At 41.2% G+C, this 20,557-nt stretch overlaps 4 non-coding genes across 4 annotated transcripts; all 4 read right to left on the reverse strand.

The window, feature by feature from the left end:
- Positions 1-2,272: 2,272 nt before the first annotated feature.
- On the reverse strand, positions 2,273-2,345 carry TRNAF-GAA (transfer RNA phenylalanine (anticodon GAA)). Its single transcript has one exon. It is a non-coding gene; the product is annotated as a tRNA-Phe (tRNA).
- A 923-nt stretch (positions 2,346-3,268) lies between these two features.
- On the reverse strand, positions 3,269-3,341 carry TRNAF-GAA (transfer RNA phenylalanine (anticodon GAA)). Its single transcript has one exon. It is a non-coding gene; the product is annotated as a tRNA-Phe (tRNA).
- Positions 3,342-18,932: 15,591 nt separating this feature from the next.
- On the reverse strand, positions 18,933-19,005 carry TRNAF-GAA (transfer RNA phenylalanine (anticodon GAA)). Its single transcript has one exon. It is a non-coding gene; the product is annotated as a tRNA-Phe (tRNA).
- A 923-nt stretch (positions 19,006-19,928) lies between these two features.
- On the reverse strand, positions 19,929-20,001 carry TRNAF-GAA (transfer RNA phenylalanine (anticodon GAA)). Its single transcript has one exon. It is a non-coding gene; the product is annotated as a tRNA-Phe (tRNA).
- Positions 20,002-20,557: the final 556 nt, after the last annotated feature.

Raw genomic sequence — 20,557 nt, forward strand, 5'->3', positions numbered from 1 at the left:
TGTTTTTTGAAGCATGATTTCTATTTGAAACGCCTTCCATTTTGCTGTACATATTTAATAACATTCATTAACTATTTGTGAATGAGTAGAAAAAGACAGCAATTTTGCCATTGAATTTTTACATTTTCAGTTTGTCTCCATGCACCAGTATAATTCTGACCCTGTGCTTCTAGAATAGGTCATGGTCGCACATAAAACACAATTTGCATGCATAATGTTACATCAAGTTTTATTTTTTATGAGATGCAAACAATTGGAGCAAAAAAGAGACAAAAATTTAGAGAAAATATTATATTGATTGTTAATGTTAAAAGTGAGACCATTTGTCCCAAAATGTGCTGAAACATGTCAGAATGACATGGGCATTTCACATTTTTTAAACTATGATTACCTACTTGTTAAATTTTTGTTTATTAAGTATCGTTATGGTCTATTGATGTATGAGGTGAAAACTATGAAAGTAGACTTACCAGCAAATCCGTTTCTAGATATATTTCATGACAGCACTGTAGAAGGTTGATTCCCTACCCTAATAGGGACAGAGAACACAAAGAGGTGAAATAGTCCCTCCTCATTGACTGTCCAAAGGATTTTTCTAGTGCCAAAAGAACAACAGACATATGCACAAAAAATCTGTTTGATGTTCCTAGAGTTCTTTTTTGAGAGGACAAATTCAGATTCACTCCAAAGACTCTCAGGAAATTTTTCAAAACCAAATTACTAAGTTTTGTTTGACCTCATCTAATCAATAAATGAAGATAAAGTTTCTTGAAATTAAATGTTGATGTCAGAAGTGGGATTTGAGCCCACACCTCAAGGGAAGACTGCGACTTAAAGGCAGCGCCTAAAGGCCCTTTTACATTTAGCGATGCACCAGCGATCCGACCAGCGATCCGACCCGGTCAGGATCGCTGGTGCATCGCTAAATGATCGCTAGTGAGCTTTCATACAGAAAGATCTCACAGCGATGCAGCAGCGACGCAGCGCACGATACTTACCATTCACACACAGCGATCCTGCGTCCTCCCGCCCGCGTCCAGCGTCGCTCGTCGTCACAGCAGGAAGTCTCAGCAGGAAGCGCCCGACGAGAAATGGAGCCGGACATTCTCGCGCGATCAGCGATGGACAGCGGGGGAGCCGGTCGCTGGTAAGTATCACACATAGCGATATCACTAGCAATATCGCTATAACGTCACAAAACCAGTGACGTTTTAGCGATATTGCTAGCGATATCGCTTAGTGTAAAACCCCCTTTAGACCGCTCGGCCATCCTGACTTCGATATGCAAATGGAACTTAACTACTTCCATGGTAGTCAGCAGAAATGTTATCATTTCTTGTGATTAAAAACTTGTCACACCACCCTAAAAAAGTTAATAAACAACATTTTTTATATGCGTACTTTTCGTCTGCATTAATTTTTAAACCTCCATTTATTTTGTTTTGATATTAGAAATGTTAGATTTCTCACAAATGCGGTGATGCACCACATTTCTTCAGAAACTACTGTTTGGCCACACAGCAGGGCTTTGAAAGGAAGAGCCCTATTTGGGTTTTGCAATGCAGATTTTGCAGGAATACCTTGCAGATGAAATTTGCAGAGTACCAAAACAGCAGAAAACCTCCCAAAGTGACCACATTTTAGAAATTATTTTGCACAATGAGTTAATCAACACCTGCAATTACTATTGTCAGCCTATAGGTGTTTTCACTCTGAACCATCCAGCATTGCAAGTATGCCAGTTTAGTGCCCAGCTTTTGCTTGCAGAGACAAGCAACCTATACAGTTTTAAGTGGGCTCTACTCACTGGAGCAATGTCAAATATGTAGATGCTTTGTCTCACCATTAAAGTAGAAACCTCCTATATTTCAAATTAAAGATGACGGTCCTGCGTGGAGCTTGTGTTTTTTGCCTTTTTGACTTTGTCCACAGCATATTTTTTTAAGGACATTTGTCTCAGTAATGCCTCAGTGTTTCAAAGTCAAACAAGCTGACTATAATCATTCAGCTAGTGTCTGATAAGTGCTGTCTGTTTCAGCTATCAGGTTACCTTTTAATCCTCTTACAGCTAAGTCAATCTGAAATAAAACAAAATAGAGGAAAAATTACTAAAAAACATTCATGTGTTCAAAAGGAAAAAGTTACCGTTTCTCAAATTTTTAACATTTTGTTTTCTGTAGATAGTTAAGATTTTTAGGCCTTTTGATCATGATCAGTCCATGTGCTTTGTTTAATATCTCCTTAAAATGTAAACGGTGAAGAAAAAGCATTTTGCCGAAACCCGGGATTGGACCAGGGACCTTTAGATCTTCAGTCTAACGCTCTCCCAACTGAGCTACTTCGGCCATATCTATACATTTTCTGGGGGGTTTGACACTCTGCAAATGTCAAGTGTCACACCTGGAGGGATATATTATAATTTTTCATTTGACTGTTTTTTGAAGCATGATTTCTATTTGAAACGCCTTCCATTTTGCTGTACATATTTAATAACATTCATTAACTATTTGTGAATGAGTAGAAAAAGACAGCAATTTTGCCATTGAATTTTTACATTTTCAGTTTGTCTCCATGCACCAGTATAATTCTGACCCTGTGCTTCTAGAATAGGTCATGGTCGCACATAAAACACAATTTGCATGCATAATGTTACATCAAGTTTTATTTTTTATGAGATGCAAACAATTGGAGCAAAAAAGAGACAAAAATTTAGAGAAAATATTATATTGATTGTTAATGTTAAAAGTGAGACCATTTGTCCCAAAATGTGCTGAAACATGTCAGAATGACATGGGCATTTCACATTTTTTAAACTATGATTAGCTACTTGTTACGTTTTTGTTTATTAAGTATCGTTATGGTCTATTGATGTATGAGGTGAAAACTATGAAAGTAGACTTACCAGCAAATCCGTTTCTAGATATATTTCATGACAGCACTGTAGAAGGTTGATTCCCTACCCTAATAGGGACAGAGAACACAAAGAGGTGAAATAGTCCCTCCTCATTGACTGTCCAAAGGATTTTTCTAGTGCCAAAAGAACAACAGACATATGCACAAAAAATCTGTTTGATGTTCCTAGAGTTCTTTTTTGAGAGGACAAATTCAGATTCACTCCAAAGACTCTCAGGAAATTTTTCAAAACCACATTACTAAGTTTTGTTTGACCTCATCTAATCAATAAATGAAGAAAAAAGTTTCTTGAAATTAAAAGTCGATGTCAGAGGTGGGATTTGAACCACTTGTAAACGGTGAAGAAAAAGCATTTTGCCAAAACCCGGGATTGGACCAGGGACCTTTAGATCTTCAGTCTAACGCTCTCCCAACTGAGCTATTTCGGCCATATCTATACATTTTCTGGGGGGTTTGACACTCTGCAAATGTCAAGTGTCACACCTGGAGGGATATATTATAATTTTTCATTTGACTGTTTTTTGAAGCATGATTTCTATTTGAAACGCCTTCCATTTTGCTGTACATATTTAATAACATTCATTAACTATTTGTGAATGAGTAGAAAAAGACAGCAATTTTGCCATTGAATTTTTACATTTTCAGTTTGTCTCCATGCACCAGTATAATTCTGACCCTGTGCTTCTAGAATAGGTCATGGTCGCACATAAAACACAATTTGCATGCATAATGTTACATCAAGTTTTATTTTTTATGAGATGCAAACAATTGGAGCAAAAAAGAGACAAAAATTTAGAGAAAATATTATATTGATTGTTAATGTTAAAAGTGAGACCATTTGTCCCAAAATGTGCTGAAACATGTCAGAATGACATGGGCATTTCACATTTTTTAAACTATGATTACCTACTTGTTAAATTTTTGTTTATTAAGTATCGTTATGGTCTATTGATGTATGAGGTGAAAACTATGAAAGTAGACTTACCAGCAAATCCGTTTCTAGATATATTTCATGACAGCACTGTAGAAGGTTGATTCCCTACCCTAATAGGGACAGAGAACACAAAGAGGTGAAATAGTCCCTCCTCATTGACTGTCCAAAGGATTTTTCTAGTGCCAAAAGAACAACAGACATATGCACAAAAAATCTGTTTGATGTTCCTAGAGTTCTTTTTTGAGAGGACAAATTCAGATTCACTCCAAAGACTCTCAGGAAATTTTTCAAAACCACATTACTAAGTTTTGTTTGACCTCATCTAATCAATAAATGAAGATAAAGTTTCTTGAAATTAAATGTTGATGTCACCTCCAGGGGAGACTGCGACCTGAACGCAGCGCCTTAGACCGCTCGGCCATCCTGACTTGGATATGCAATTGGAACTTAACTCCTTCCATGCTAGTCAGCAGAAATGTTACCATTCCTTGTGATTAAAAACTTGTCACACCACCCCAAAAAAGTCAATAAATAACATTTTTTATATGCGTACTTTTCGTCTGCATTAATTTTTAAACCTCCATTTATTTTGTTTGGATATTAGAAATGTTATATTTCTCACAAATGCAGTGATGCACCACATTTCTTCAGAAACTACTGTTTGGCCACACAGCAGGGCTTTGAAAGGAAGAGCCCTATTTGGGTTTTGCAATGCAGATTTTGCAGGAATACCTTGCAGATGAAATTTGCAGAGTACCAAAACAGCAGAAAACCTCCCAAAGTGACCACATTTTAGAAATTATTTTGCCCAATGAGTTAATCAACACCTGCAATTACTATTGTCAGCCTATAGGTGTTTTCACTCTGAACCATCCAGCATTGCAAGTATGCCAGTTTAGTGCCCAGCTTTTGCTTGCAGAGACAAGCAACCCATACATTTTTAAGTGGGCTCTACTCACTGGAGCAATGTCAAATATGTAGATGCTTTGTCTCACCATTAAAGTAGAAACCTCCTTTATTTCAAATTAAAGATGACGGACCTGTGTGGAGCTTGTGTTTTTTGCCTTTTTGACTTTGTCCACAGCATATTTTTTAAGGACATTTGTCTCAGTAATGCCTCAGTGTTTCAAAGTCAAACAAGCTGACTATAATCATTCAGCTAGTGTCTAATAAGTGCTGTCTGTTTCAGCTATCAGGTTACCTTTTAATCCTCTTACAGCTAAGTCAATCTGAAATAAAACAAAATAGAGGAAAAATTACTAAAAAACATTCATGTGTTCAAAAGGAAAAAGTTACCGTTTCTCAAATTTTTAACATTTTGTTTTCTGTAGATAGTTAAGATTTTTAGGCCTTTTGATCATGATCAGTCCATGTGCTTTGTTTAATATCTCCTTAAAATGTAAACGGTGAAGAAAAAGCATTTTGCCGAAACCCGGGACCTTTAGATATTCAGTCTAACGCTCTCCCAACTGAGCTATTTCGGCCATATCTATACATTTTCTGGGGGGTTTGACACTCTGCAAATGTCAAGTGTCACACCTGGAGGGATATATTATAATTTTTCATTTGACTGTTTTTTGAAGCATGATTTCTATTTGAAACGCCTTCCATTTTGCTGTACATATTTAATAACATTCATTAACTATTTGTGAATGAGTAGAAAAAGACAGCAATTTTGCCATTGAATTTTTACATTTTCAGTTTGTCTCCATGCACCAGTATAATTCTGACCCTGTGCTTCTAGAATAGGTCATGGTCGCACATAAAACACAATTTGCATGCATAATGTTACATCAAGTTTTATTTTTTATGAGATGCAAACAATTGGAGCAAAAAAGAGACAAAAATTTAGAGAAAATATTATATTGATTGTTAATGTTAAAAGTGAGACCATTTGTCCCAAAATGTGCTGAAACATGTCAGAATGACATGGGCATTTCACATTTTTTAAACTATGATTACCTACTTGTTAAATTTTTGTTTATTAAGTATCGTTATGGTCTATTGATGTATGAGGTGAAAACTATGAAAGTAGACTTACCAGCAAATCCGTTTCTAGATATATTTCATGACAGCAATGTAGAAGGTTGATTCCCTACCCTAATAGGGACAGAGAACACAAAGAGGTGAAATAGTCCCTCCTCATTGACTGTCCAAAGGATTTTTCTAGTGCCAAAAGAACAACAGACATATGCACAAAAAATCTGTTTGATGTTCCTAGAGTTCTTTTTTGAGAGGACAAATTCAGATTCACTCCAAAGACTCTCAGGAAATTTTTCAAAACCACATTACTAAGTTTTGTTTGACCTCATCTAATCAATAAATGAAGATAAAGTTTCTTGAAATTAAATGTTGATGTCAGAAGTGGGATTTGAGCCCACACCTCAAGGGAAGACTGCGACCTGAAGGCAGCACCTTAGACCACTCGGCCATCCTGACTTCGATATGCAAATGGAACTTAACTACTTCCATGGTAGTCAGCAGAAATGTTATCATTTCTTGTGATTAAAAACTTGTCACACCACCCTAAAAAAGTTAATAAACAACATTTTTTATATGCGTACTTTTCGTCTGCATTAATTTTTAAACCTCCATTTATTTTGTTTTGATATTAGAAATGTTAGATTTCTCACAAATGCGGTGATGCACCACATTTCTTCAGAAACTACTGTTTGGCCACACAGCAGGGCTTTGAAAGGAAGAGCCCTATTTGGGTTTTGCAATGCAGATTTTGCAGGAATACCTTGCAGATGAAATTTGCAGAGTACCAAAACAGCAGAAAACCTCCCAAAGTGACCACATTTTAGAAATTATTTTGCACAATGAGTTAATCAACACCTGCAATTACTATTGTCAGCCTATAGGTGTTTTCACTCTGAACCATCCAGCATTGCAAGTATGCCAGTTTAGTGCCCAGCTTTTGCTTGCAGAGACAAGCAACCCATACAGTTTTAAGTGGGCTCTACTCACTGGAGCAATGTCAAATATGTAGATGCTTTGTCTCACCATTAAAGTAGAAACCTCCTATATTTCAAATTAAAGATGACGGTCCTGCGTGGAGCTTGTGTTTTTTGCCTTTTTGACTTTGTCCACAGCATATTTTTTTAAGGACATTTGTCTCAGTAATGCCTCAGTGTTTCAAAGTCAAACAAGCTGACTATAATCATTCAGCTAGTGTCTGATAAGTGCTGTCTGTTTCAGCTATCAGGTTACCTTTTAATCCTCTTACAGCTAAGTCAATCTGAAATAAATCAAAATAGAGGAAAAATTACTAAAAAACATTCATGTGTTCAAAAGGAAAAAGTTACCGTTTCTCAAATTTTTAACATTTTGTTTTCTGTAGATAGTTAAGATTTTTAGGCCTTTTGATCATGATCAGTCCATGTGCTTTGTTTAATATCTCCTTAAAATGTAAACGGTGAAGAAAAAGCATTTTGCCGAAACCCGGGACCTTTAGATCTTCAGTCTAACGCTCTCACAACTGAGCTATTTCGGCCATATCTATACATTTTCTGGTGGGTTTGACACTCTGCAAATGTCAAGTGTCACACGTGGAGGGATATATTATAATTTTTCATTTGACTGTTTTTTGAAGCATGATTTCTATTTGAAACGCCTTCCATTTTGCTGCACATATTTAATAACATTCATTAACTATTTGTGAATGAGTAGAAAAAGACAGCAATTTTGCCATTGAATTTTTACATTTTCAGTTTGTCTCCATGCACCAGTATAATTCTGACCCCGTGCTTCTAGAATAGGTCATGGTCGCACATAAAACACAATTTGCATGCATAATGTTACATCAAGTTTTATTTTTTATGAGATGCAAACAATTGGAGCAAAAAAGAGACAAAAATTTAGAGAAAATATTTTATTGATTGTTAATGTTAAAAGTGAGACGATTTGTCCCAAAATGTGCTGAAACATGTCAGAATGACATGGGCATTTCACATTTTTTAAACTATGATTAGCTACTTGTTACGTTTTTGTTTATTAAGTATCGTTATGGTCTATTGATGTATGAGGTGAAAACTATGAAAGTAGACTTACCAGCAAATCCGTTTCTAGATATATTTCATGACAGCACTGTAGAAGGTTGATTCCCTACCCTAATAGGGACAGAGAACACAAAGAGGTGAAATAGTCCCTCCTCATTGACTGTCCAAAGGATTTTTCTAGTGCCAAAAGAACAACAGACATATGCACAAAAAATCTGTTTGATGTTCCTAGAGTTCTTTTTTGAGAGGACAAATTCAGATTCACTCCAAAGACTCTCAGGAAATTTTTCAAAACCACATTACTAAGTTTTGTTTGACCTCATCTAATCAATAAATGAAGAAAAAAGTTTCTTGAAATTAAAAGTTGATGTCAGAGGTGGGATTTGAACCACTTGTAAACGGTGAAGAAAAAGCATTTTGCCGAAACCCGGGATTGGACCAGGGACCTTTAGATCTTCAGTCTAACGCTCTCCCAACTGAGATATTTCGGCCATATCTATACATTTTCTGGTGGGTTTGACACTCTGCAAATGTCAAGTGTCACACCTGGAGGGATATATTATAATTTTTCATTTGACTGGTTTTTGAAGCATGATTTCTATTTGAAACACCTTCCATTTTGCTGTACATATTTAATAACATTCATTAACTATTTGTGAATGAGTAGAAAAAGACAGCAATTTTGCCATTGAATTTTTACATTTTCAGTTTGTCTCCATGCACCAGTATAATTCTGACCCTGTGCTTCTAGAATAGGTCATGGTCGCTCATAAAACAAAATTTGCATGCATAATGTTACATCAAGTTTTATTTTTTATGAGATGCAAACAATTGGAGCAAAAAAGAGACAAAAATTTAGAGAAAATATTTTATTGATTTTTAATGTTAAAAGTGAGACCATTTGTCCCAAAATGTGCTGAAACATGTCAGAATGACATGGGCATTTCACATTTTTTAAACTATGATTACCTACTTGTTACGTTTTTGTTTATTAAGTATCGTTATGGTCTATTGATGTATGAGGTGAAAACTATGAAAGTAGACTTACCAGCAAATCCGTTTCTAGATATATTTCATGACAGCACTGTAGAAGGTTGATTCCCTACCCTAATAGGGACAGAGAACACAAAGAGGTGAAATAGTCCTCATTGACTGTCCAAAGGATTTTTCTAGTGCCAAAAGAACAACAGACATATGCACAAAAAATCTGTTTGATGTTCCTAGAGTTCTTTTTTGAGAGGACAAATTCAGATTCACTCCAAAGACTCTCAGGAAATTTTTCAAAACCACATTACTAAGTTTTGTTTGACCTCATCTAATCAATAAATGAAGATAAAGTTTGTTGAAATTAAATATTGATGTCAGAAGTGGGATTTGAACCCACGTCTCCAGGGGAGACTGCGACCTGTACGCAGCGCCTTAGACTGCTCCGCCATCCTGACTTCGACATGCAATTGGAACTTAACTCCTTCCATGCTAGTCAGCAGAAATGTTACCATTCCTTGTGATTAAAAACTTGTCACACCACCCCAAAAAAGTCAACAAATAACATTTTTTATATGCGTACTTTTCGTCTGCATTAATTTTTAAACCTCCATTTATTTTGTTTGGATATTAGAAATGTTAGATTTCTCACAAATGCGGTGATGCACCACATTTCTTAAGAAACTACTGTTTGGCCACACAGAAGGGCTTTGAAAGGAAGAGCCCTATTTGGGTTTTGCAATGCAGATTTTGCAGGAATACCTTGCAGATGAAATTTGCAGAGTACCAAAACAGCAGAAAACCTCCCAAAGTGACCACATTTTAGAAATTATTTTGCACAATGAGTTAATCAACACCTGCAATTACTATTGTCAGCCTATAGGTGTTTTCACTCTGAACCATCCAGCATTGCAAGTATGCCAGTTTAGTGCCCAGCTTTTGCTTGCAGAGACAAGCAACCCATACATTTTTAAGTGGGCTCTACTTGTGACATCGGCGGTTAAGCCCGCCGATGCCCCTTTCGCTGCGGCGGCCGCTGCGGCATCCCCTCACCTGCGCGCTCCCGCTCGGTCACGTGCCCGCCGTCAGTTCCTCTTCTCCTCGGCTCCTCCTTCCCGCCCCCTGGTTCGCGCTCGCCGCCGTCTTTCCTCTCTCTCCCATGATGGGCGGCGCTGAGGGGCGGGCCTGGTCTCCCCTGCGATGGGCGGTGCCGAGGGGCGGGTTTGGGTGACGAGCATCCGGGGGCTGCTGTACTTCAGGCGTCCTCGCAGTTAGGAGGACGCCTGACGATCGTGTAGTTTTCCTGCACTCTCTGGCCTCTACAGTTCTACTGTAGCTTTCCGCGTTCCGCCTGACACTCCCTGTCGCTCTCTGTCTCCTGCGTCCTTCCCTCCCAGCCTGCCTGTGCACTGTCTCCCATCTCCGGTGCCGTCCTCCTCCTTCTGCCCGTCTAGGTCCTCCCACGTACCATTGCCTTCCCTCTCCTTCTGTCCGTGGAGCCGTCCCTCTTGGTTCCGGCTGTCGCGCCTCCGTCCTCTGTGGTCCTGCCCCAAACGATCCCTGTATAGGGGTCGGTCTTCACCTGGCGTGCTCGACCCTGGGGCTCCGGATCCGCGATCCAGAGGGTCCACTCTCTATCTTAGGTACCCCTAGCGTTACAGTATCGTCAGGCCATGGACCCCGCCGGTGCCGCGGCTGCCACTCAAAAGGAACTGCTCTTCCTTAGAGAAAATCAGAACCGTATCATGTCATTCATGAAGTCCATGGACACCCGGCTCTCCGCTCTTCAGACCGCAGACCCAGCACACGCACCCCTATTAGTCAGTCTCCAGCAGGAGCTCGCACAACAGCACGATGCTCAGTCTCACATTTTGGGGTATATGGCCTCCGTGGATGATAGGCTGCTTTCTTTGCAGTCCTCTACGGCCGCTTCCACCCTAGCCCGGGACACCGTCTCTACTCCCCCTCCCCGTCTCGGTAAACCACCCAGGTACTGTGGGGACCCAAAATTGTGTAGGGGATTTTTAAATCAGTGCAGGTTGCACTTTGATCTTTCGCCCCAACAGTATCCTACGGACCGTGCTAAAGTGGCCTTTATAATCTCCCACCTTGAGGGGGAGGCGTTGGCTTGGGTGAATCCATTATGGGAGAGGGATGACCCGGTGGTGACCAACATCCAGTGTTTTTTGGAGACATTTCGCAAGGTTTTCGATGAACCTGGACGCCTTGCTTCCTCCACTGAGGCCCTTTTTAACCTCTGCCAGGGGTCCCTTACGGTAGGGCAATACGCCATCCGTTTTCGGACCTTGTCCTCGGAGCTGGGGTGGAATAATGAAGCCCTGGTTGGTGCGTTTTGGAGAGGACTTTCTGGTAAAATCAAAGACGAGTTGGCAGGGCGTGACCTCCCTACCACCCTGGAGGATCTCATCTCCTTGGCTACTCGTATTGATCTGCGTTTTCAGGAGCGCGCCCGAGAGTCGGCTAGGGAGAAGAGGTCCTTTAGGTTATACCAAGCTCCTATTCCGCGCACCGTTGCCCCTCCTAGTAACACCGCTCCTGAGCCCATGCAAGTTGATCGTATCAAGTTGTCTGAACAACGGCGTAGGGAGAGAATGTCCAAGGGACTCTGTCTCTATTGTGGAGGGGCCAACCACTTCATACGCACTTGTCCTGAGAGACCGGGAAACGCATCCGCCTAGGCCAGGTAGGAGAGGGCCCCCTAGGTGATTCTACCCCCTCTCTACCACTTACTGTTTCAGCTCTGCTTATTTCAGGACGGGGGCGTAGCTCTGTGGAGGCGTATGTGGACTCGGGTGCGGCAGGCAACTTCATCCACCAGGAGGAGGTGGACAGGCTCCAGATTCCCGTGGTCGTCCTAAGTAATCCTCGAGCAATCACCTCCGTTGACGGCAAACCTCTTCCTGGGCTCGTCACCTCGGTAACCACTGAAGTAAACCTGCAAGTTGGCGCCCTCCACTCTGAAAGGATTGCCTTTTATGTCTTGCCTCAGTTGTCCCACGCCATTCTTTTGGGGCTACCTTGGCTCAGGCGGCATGAGCCTGTTATCGATTGGCGCTCCGGAGAGATCCTGCGCTGGGGGCACGCCTGCCATGCAAGCTGTTTACGTAACCTGGTTCGTCCCCAGCCTCAGCGCAAGCCTACAGACCTCCCTGGTCTTCCTGTGCCATATCACGCTTATGCTGATGTTTTCTGCAAAAGAGAGGCGGATTCCCTGCCACCGCACCGGTCTTATGACTGCCCCATCGACCTGATGCCTGGAGCGATTCCTCCCAGAGGTAGAACATACCCTCTCTCTCCAGCCGAGACCACTGCCATGACGGAATACATCCACGAAAACCTCTCCAAGGGGTTTATCCGAAAGTCTTCCTCTCCTGCAGGCGCAGGTTTTTTCTTCGTCCGGAAGAAAGATGGATCACTGCGGCCTTGCATTGATTACCGGGGCCTGAACAAAATCACCATCAAGAATCGTTACCCTCTTCCGCTGATTCCGGAGCTTTTTGACCGGTTGAGAGGAGCCCGGATCTTCACGAAGTTAGACCTGCGGGGAGCCTACAATTTGGTCCGTATCCGTGCTGGGGACGAGTGGAAAACGGCCTTCAATACTCGTGACGGGCATTATGAATATCTAGTCATGCCATTTGGCCTTTGCAATGCCCCCGCTGTGTTCCAAGAATTTATCAATGAGGTATTCCGGGATCTACTCTATTCTTGTGTTGTCATCTACCTGGACGACATCCTCGTTTTCTCCCCCGATCTGCCTTCTCATCGCAGGAGTGTACGCTTGGTCTTGCATCGTCTCCGAGAGAACCAACTCTACGCCAAGATCGAGAAATGCCTTTTTGAGCAGTCGTCACTACCCTTCTTGGGATATGTCGTTTCCGACTCCGGTCTAAGCATGGATCCCGAAAAACTCGATGCGGTTCTCAAGTGGCCTCGTCCTGTGGGGATTAAGGCCATCCAGCGGTTTCTTGGGTTCGCAAACTATTACCGCCAGTTTGTGCCTCACTTTTCCACGGTTACCAAACCCATCACGAACCTGACCCGTAAAGGAACGAAGACCAACAGCTGGTCCCCTGAAGCGGAGGAAGCTTTCCAAACTCTGAAACGTTCTTTTGCCTCAGCACCCATTTTGCATCGGCCTGTGGCCAGCAGACCCTTTGTCCTGGAAGTGGATGCCTCCTCCACTGGAGCTGGGGCGGTCTTGTCCCAGCAGGCTTCGTCCGGACGGCTGGTTCCATGCGGTTTTTTCTCTAAAATCTTTTCACCGGCGGAGTGCAACTACTCCATTGGAGACCGTGAATTACTGGCCATTAAGATGGCCTTAACTGAATGGCGGTATTTACTCGAGGGAGCTGTACATCCCTTTACCATCCTCACAGACCACAAAAACCTGGCCTATCTGCAATCCGCCCAAAGGCTCAATGCCCGACAAGCCAGGTGGGCCTTGTTTTTTTCCCGCTTTGACTTCCAACTTCACTTCCGACCGGGTAATAGGAACATCAAGGCCGATGCCCTTTCCAGGTCGTTGCAGTCTTCAGAGAGGGACGAAATCCCATCCTGTATCATCGAGCCTTCCAGGATGATCACCGTGGCTCCTGTGAATTTTGCTACCCCTCCGCCCGGTAAGACCTTCGTCCCTCCAGGCAAACGTATAGAGGTGTTGTGCTGGGGACATTCCTCCAAAATTGCTGGACACGTGGGGACCAAGAAGACTCTCTTACTGCTTTCCCGGTATTATTGGTGGCCCACGCTTCGCCAGGATGTGATGGACTACGTGGCCTCTTGCACAATCTGTGCCCAGAACAAGGTGGCTAGGACCTTGCCCGCCGGTCTTCTTCATCCGTTGCCAGTTCCTGAAGCCCCCTGGCAACAGATCGCCATGGACTTTGTGACCGATTTGCCCCGCTCGGCCGGATGTACCACCATCTTAGTCGTGGCAGATCGCTTTTCTAAGATGGCCCATTTTATTCCCTTATCGGGACTACCGTCCGCCCCAAAGTTGGCTGAGATCTTCATCCACCAGGTCTTCAGGCTGCATGGTCTTCCTCAGCGGATTCTGTCGGATCGGGGGGTCCAGTTCACCTCCCGCTTCTGGAGGGCACTTTGCCGGCTTATGGGTACATCTCTCGACTTTTCCTCCGCATATCATCCTCAGACCAACGGGCAAGTGGAACGAATTAATCAGGGGTTAACCACCTTCCTACGTCACTTTACCAACGCTCATCAAGACGACTGGGTGGCGCTCTTACCTTGGGCTGAATTCTCACACAATAATCATCCCAGTGAATCTACCACCAGGTCACCTTTTTTTGTGGTAACCGGTCAGAACCCAAATATTCCATTGCCTTTTTCTACCTCTACCGAGGTACCCGCAGCTGATTCTCTTGCTAAAAAATTCTCGCAGATTTGGAGAGAGACCCGGGATGCGCTCAAAAGTGCCAACGACCGAATCAAGAAGCATGCAGACAAGAGACGGAAGGACGTACCCCCGTACCATCCTGGTGACAAGGTCTGGCTTTCAACTCGACATATCCGTCTGAGAGTTCCCTCTTACAAGCTGAGTCCTCGGTACATTGGACCGTTTGAGGTGATTGGACGTATTAATGCCGTGGCTTACAAACTAAGGTTGCCTGCTTCGCTCCGGGTGCCCAACGCCTTCCATGTCTCGCTCCTGAAACCCGTAGTCCTGAACCGGTTCCAACCGGTTTCCATCATTCCTCCTCCTGCCATCTCTGATAACGTCTTCGAGGTCAAGGACATCTTGGCTATGAAAAAAGCCCGGGGTAAGACCCTTTTTCTTATCGATTGGGTGGGTTTTGGTCCCGAGGAGAGGTCCTGGGAGCCCCGGGAGAATATCAACGCCCCTCGCATTCTAAAAAAGTTTTTGGCCAATCTCGCTAAGGGAAGCCGTAAGGGGGGAGGTACTGTGACATCGGTGGTTAAGCCCGCCGATGCCCCTTTCGCTGCGGCGGCCGCTGCGGCATCCCCTCACCTGCGCGCTCCCGCTCGGTCACGTGCCCGCCGTCAGTTCCTCTTCTCCTCGGCTCCTCCTTCCCGCCCCCTGGTTCGCGCTCGCCGCCGTCTTTCCTCTCTCTCCCATGATGGGCGGCGCTGAGGGGCGGGCCTGGTCTCCCCTGCGATGGGCGGCGCCGAGGGGCGGGTTTGGGTGACGAGCATCCGGGGGCTGCTGTACTTCAGGCGTCCTCGCAGTTAGGAGGACGCCTGACGATCGTGTAGTTTTCCTGCACTCTCTGGCCTCTACAGTTCTACTGTAGCTTTCCGCGTTCCGCCTGACACTCCCTGTCGCTCTCTGTCTCCTGCGTCCTTCCCTCCCAGCCTGCCTGTGCACTGTCTCCCATCTCCGGTGCCGTCCTCCTCCTTCTGCCCGTCTAGGTCCTCCCACGTACCATTACCTTCCCTCTCCTTCTGTCCGTGGAGCCGTCCCATTTGGTTCCGGCTGTCGCGCCTCCGTCCTCTGTGGTCCTGCCCCAAACGATCCCTGTATAGGGGTCGGTCTTCACCTGGCGTGCTCGACCCTGGGGCTCCGGATCCGCGATCCAGAGGGTCCACTCTCTATCTTAGGTACCCCTAGCGTTACACTACTCACTGGAGCAATGTCAAATATGTAGATGCTTTGTCTCACCATTAAAGTAGAAACCTCCTATATTTCAAATTAAAGATGACGGACCTGTGTGGAGCTTGTGTTTTTTGCCTTTTTGACTTTGTCCACAGCATATTTTTTAAGGACATTTGTCTCAGTAATGCCTCAGTGTTTCAAAGTCAAACAAGCTGACTATAATCATTCAGCTAGTGTCTGATAAGTGCTGACTGTTTCAGCTATCAGGTTACCTTTTAATCCTCTTACAGCTAAGTCAATCTGAAATAAAACAAAATAGAGGAAAAATTACTAAAAAACATTCATGTGTTCAAAAGGAAAAAGTTACCGTTTCTCAAATTTTTAACATTTTGTTTTCTGTAGATAGTTAAGATTTTTAGGCCTTTTGATCATGATCAGTCCATGTGCTTTGTTTAATATCTCCTTAAAATGTAAACGGTGAAGAAAAAGCATTTTGCAGAAACCCGGGATCTTTAGATCTTCAGTCTAACGCTCTCCCAACTGAGCTATTTCGGCCATATCTATACATTTTCTGGTGGGTTTGACACTCTGCAAATGTCAAGTGTCACACCTGGAGGGATATATTATAATTTTTCATTTGACTGTTTTTTGAAGCATGATTTCTATTTGAAACGCCTTCCATTTTGCTGCACATATTTAATAACATTCATTAACTATTTGTGAATGAGTAGAAAAAGACAGCAATTTTGCCATTGAATTTTTACATTTTCAGTTTGTCTCCATGCACCAGTATAATTCTGACCCCCTGCTTCTAGAATAGGTCATGGTCGCACATAAAACACAATTTGCATGCATAATGTTACATCAAGTTTTATTTTTTATGAGCTGCAAACAATTGGAGCAAAAAAGAGACAAAAATTTAGAGAAAATATTTTATTGATTGTTAATGTTAAAAGTGAGACCATTTGTCCCAAAATGTGCTGAAACATGTCAGAATGACATGGGCATTTCACATTTTTTAAACTATGATTAGCTACTTGTTACGTTTTTGTTTATTAAGTATCGTTATGGTCTATTGATGTATGAGGTGAAAACTATGAAAGTAGACTTACCAGCAAATCCGTTTCTAGATATATTTCATGACAGCACTGTAGAAGGTTGATTCCCTACCCTAATAGGGACAGAGAACACAAAGAGGTGAAATAGTCCCTCCTCATTGACTGTCCAAAGGATTTTTCTAGTGCCAAAAGAACAACAGACATATGCACAAAAAATCTGTTTGATGTTCCTAGAGTTCTTTTTTGAGAGGACAAATTCAGATTCACTCCAAAGACTCTCAGGAAATTTTTCAAAACCACATTACTAAGTTTTGTTTGACCTCATCTAATCAATAAATGAAGAAAAAAGTTTCTTGAAATTAAAAGTTGATGTCAGAGGTGGGATTTGAACCACTTGTAAACGGTGAAGAAAAAGCATTTTGCCGAAACCCGGGATTGGACCAGGGACCTTTAGATCTTCAGTCTAACGCTCTCGCAACTGAGATATTTCGGCCATAACTATACATTTTCTGGGGGGTTTGACACTCTGCAAATGTCAAGTGTCACACCTGGAGGGATATATTATAATTTTTCATTTGACTGTTTTTTGAAGCATGATTTCTATTTGAAACACCTTCCATTTTGCTGTACATATTTAATAACATTCATTAACTATTTGTGAATGAGTAGAAAAAGACAGCAATTTTGCCATTGAATTTTTACATTTTCAGTTTGTCTCCATGCACCAGTATAATTCTGACCCTGTGCTTCTAGAATAGGTCATGGTCGCTCATAAAACAAAATTTGCATGCATAATGTTACATCAAGTTTTATTTTTTATGAGATGCAAACAATTGGAGCAAAAAAGAGACAAAAATTTAGAGAAAATATTTTATTGATTTTTAATGTTAAAAGTGAGACCATTTGTCCCAAAATGTGCTGAAACATGTCAGAATGACATGGGCATTTCACATTTTTTAAACTATGATTACCTACTTGTTACGTTTTTGTTTATTAAGTATCGTTATGGTCTATTGATGTATGAGGTGAAAACTATGAAAGTAGACTTACCAGCAAATCCGTTTCTAGATATATTTCATGACAGCACTGTAGAAGGTTGATTCCCTACCCTAATAGGGACAGAGAACACAAAGAGGTGAAATAGTCCCTCCTCATTGACTGTCCAAAGGATTTTTCTAGTGCCAAAAGAACAACAGACATATGCACAAAAAATCTGTTTGATGTTCCTAGAGTTCTTTTTTGAGAGGACAAATTCAGATTCACTCCAAAGACTCTCAGGAAATTTTTCAAAACCACATTACTAAGTTTTGTTTGACCTCATCTAATCAATAAATGAAGATAAAGTTTCTTGAAATTAAATGTTGATGTCAGAAGTGGGATTTGAGCCCACACCTCAAGGGAAGACTGCGACTTAAAGGCAGCGCCTTAGACCGCTCGGCCATCCTGACTTCAATATGCAAATGGAACTTAACTACTTCCATGGTAGTCAGCAGAAATGTTATCATTTCTTGTGATTAAAAACTTGTCACACCACCCTAAAAAAGTTAATAAACAACATTTTTTATATGCGTACTTTTCGTCTGCATTAATTTTTAAACCTCCATTTATTTTGTTTTGATATTAGAAATGTTAGATTTCTCACAAATGCGGTGATGCACCACATTTCTTCAGAAACTACTGTTTGGCCACACAGCAGGGCTTTGAAAGGAAGAGCCCTATTTGGGTTTTGCAATGCAGATTTTGCAGGAATACCTTGCAGATGAAATTTGCAGAGTACCAAAACAGCAGAAAACCTCCCAAAGTGACCACATTTTAGAAATTATTTTGCACAATGAGTTAATCAACACCTGCAATTACTATTGTCAGCCTATAGGTGTTTTCACTCTGAACCATCCAGCATTGCAAGTATGCCAGTTTAGTGCCCAGCTTTTGCTTGCAGAGACAAGCAACCCATACAGTTTTAAGTGGGCTCTACTCACTGGAGCAATGTCAAATATGTAGATGCTTTGTCTCACCATTAAAGTAGAAACCTCCTATATTTCAAATTAAAGATGACGGTCCTGCGTGGAGCTTGTGTTTTTTGCCTTTTTGACTTTGTCCACAGCATATTTTTTTAAGGACATTTGTCTCAGTAATGCCTCAGTGTTTCAAAGTCAAACAAGCTGACTATAATCATTCAGCTAGTGTCTGATAAGTGCTGTCTGTTTCAGCTATCAGGTTACCTTTTAATTCTCTTACAGCTAAGTCAATCTGAAATAAAACAAAATAGAGGAAAAATTACTAAAAAACATTCATGTGTTCAAAAGGAAAAAGTTACCGTTTCTCAAATTTTTAACATTTTGTTTTCTGTAGATAGTTAAGATTTTTAGGCCTTTTGATCATGATCAGTCCATGTGCTTTGTTTAATATCTCCTTAAAATGTAAACGGTGAAGAAAAAGCATTTTGCCGAAACCCGGGATTGGACCAAGGACCTTTAGATCTTCAGTCTAACGCTCTCCCAACTGAGCTATTTCGGCCATATCTATACATTTTCTGGTGGGTTTGACACTCTGCAAATGTCAAGTGTCACACCTGGAGGGATATATTATAATTTTTCATTTGACTGTTTTTTGAAGCATGATTTCTATTTGAAACGCCTTCCATTTTGCTGCACATATTTAATAACATTCATTAACTATTTGTGAATGAGTAGAAAAAGACAGCAATTTTGCCATTGAATTTTTACATTTTCAGTTTGTCTCCATGCACCAGTATAATTCTGACCCCCTGCTTCTAGAATAGGTCATGGTCGCACATAAAACACAATTTGCATGCATAATGTTACATCAAGTTTTATTTTTTATGAGATGCAAACAATTGGAGCAAAAAAGAGACAAAAATTTAGAGAAAATATTTTATTGATTGTTAATGTTAAAAGTGAGACCATTTGTCCCAAAATGTGCTGAAACATGTCACAATGACATGGGCATTTCACATTTTTTAAACTATGATTAGCTACTTGTTACGTTTTTGTTTATTAAGTATCGTTATGGTCTATTGATGTATGAGGTGAAAACTATGAAAGTAGACTTACCAGCAAATCCGTTTCTAGATATATTTCATGACAGCACTGTAGAAGGTTGATTCCCTACCCTAGTAGGGACAGAGAACACAAAGAGGTGAAATAGTCCCTCCTCATTGACTGTCCAAAGGATTTTTCTAGTGCCAAAAGAACAACAGACATATGCACAAAAAATCTGTTTGATGTTCCTAGAGTTCTTTTTTGAGAGGACAAATTCAGATTCACTCCAAAGACTCTCAGGAAATTTTTCAAAACCACATTACTAAGTTTTGTTTGACCTCATCTAATCAATAAATGAAGAAAAAAGTTTCTTGAAATTAAAAGTTGATGTCAGAGGTGGGATTTGAACCACTTGTAAACGGTGAAGAAAAAGCATTTTGCCAAAACCCGGGATTGGACCAGGGACCTTTAGATCTTCAGTCTAACGCTCTCCCAACTGAGCTATTTCGGCCATATCTATACATTTTCTGGGGGGTTTGACACTCTGCAAATGTCAAGTGTCACACCTGGAGGGATATATTATAATTTTTCATTTGACTGTTTTTTGAAGCATGATTTCTATTTGAAACGCCTTCCATTTTGCTGTACATATTTAATAACATTCATTAACTATTTGTGAATGAGTAGAAAAAGACAGCAATTTTGCCATTGAATTTTTACATTTTCAGTTTGTCTCCATGCACCAGTATAATTCTGACCCTGTGCTTCTAGAATAGGTCATGGTCGCACATAAAACACAATTTGCATGCATAATGTTACATCAAGTTTTATTTTTTATGAGATGCAAACAATTGGAGCAAAAAAGAGACAAAAATTTAGAGAAAATATTATATTGATTGTTAATGTTAAAAGTGAGACCATTTGTCCCAAAATGTGCTGAAACATGTCAGAATGACATGGGCATTTCACATTTTTTAAACTATGATTACCTACTTGTTAAATTTTTGTTTATTAAGTATCGTTATGGTCTATTGATGTATGAGGTGAAAACTATGAAAGTAGACTTA

Source organism: Dendrobates tinctorius, unplaced genomic scaffold (assembly GCF_039654945.1).
Source record: "Dendrobates tinctorius isolate UK_male_01 unplaced genomic scaffold, ASM3965494v1 ptg000184l, whole genome shotgun sequence".
Taxonomy (NCBI): domain Eukaryota; kingdom Metazoa; phylum Chordata; class Amphibia; order Anura; family Dendrobatidae; genus Dendrobates; species Dendrobates tinctorius.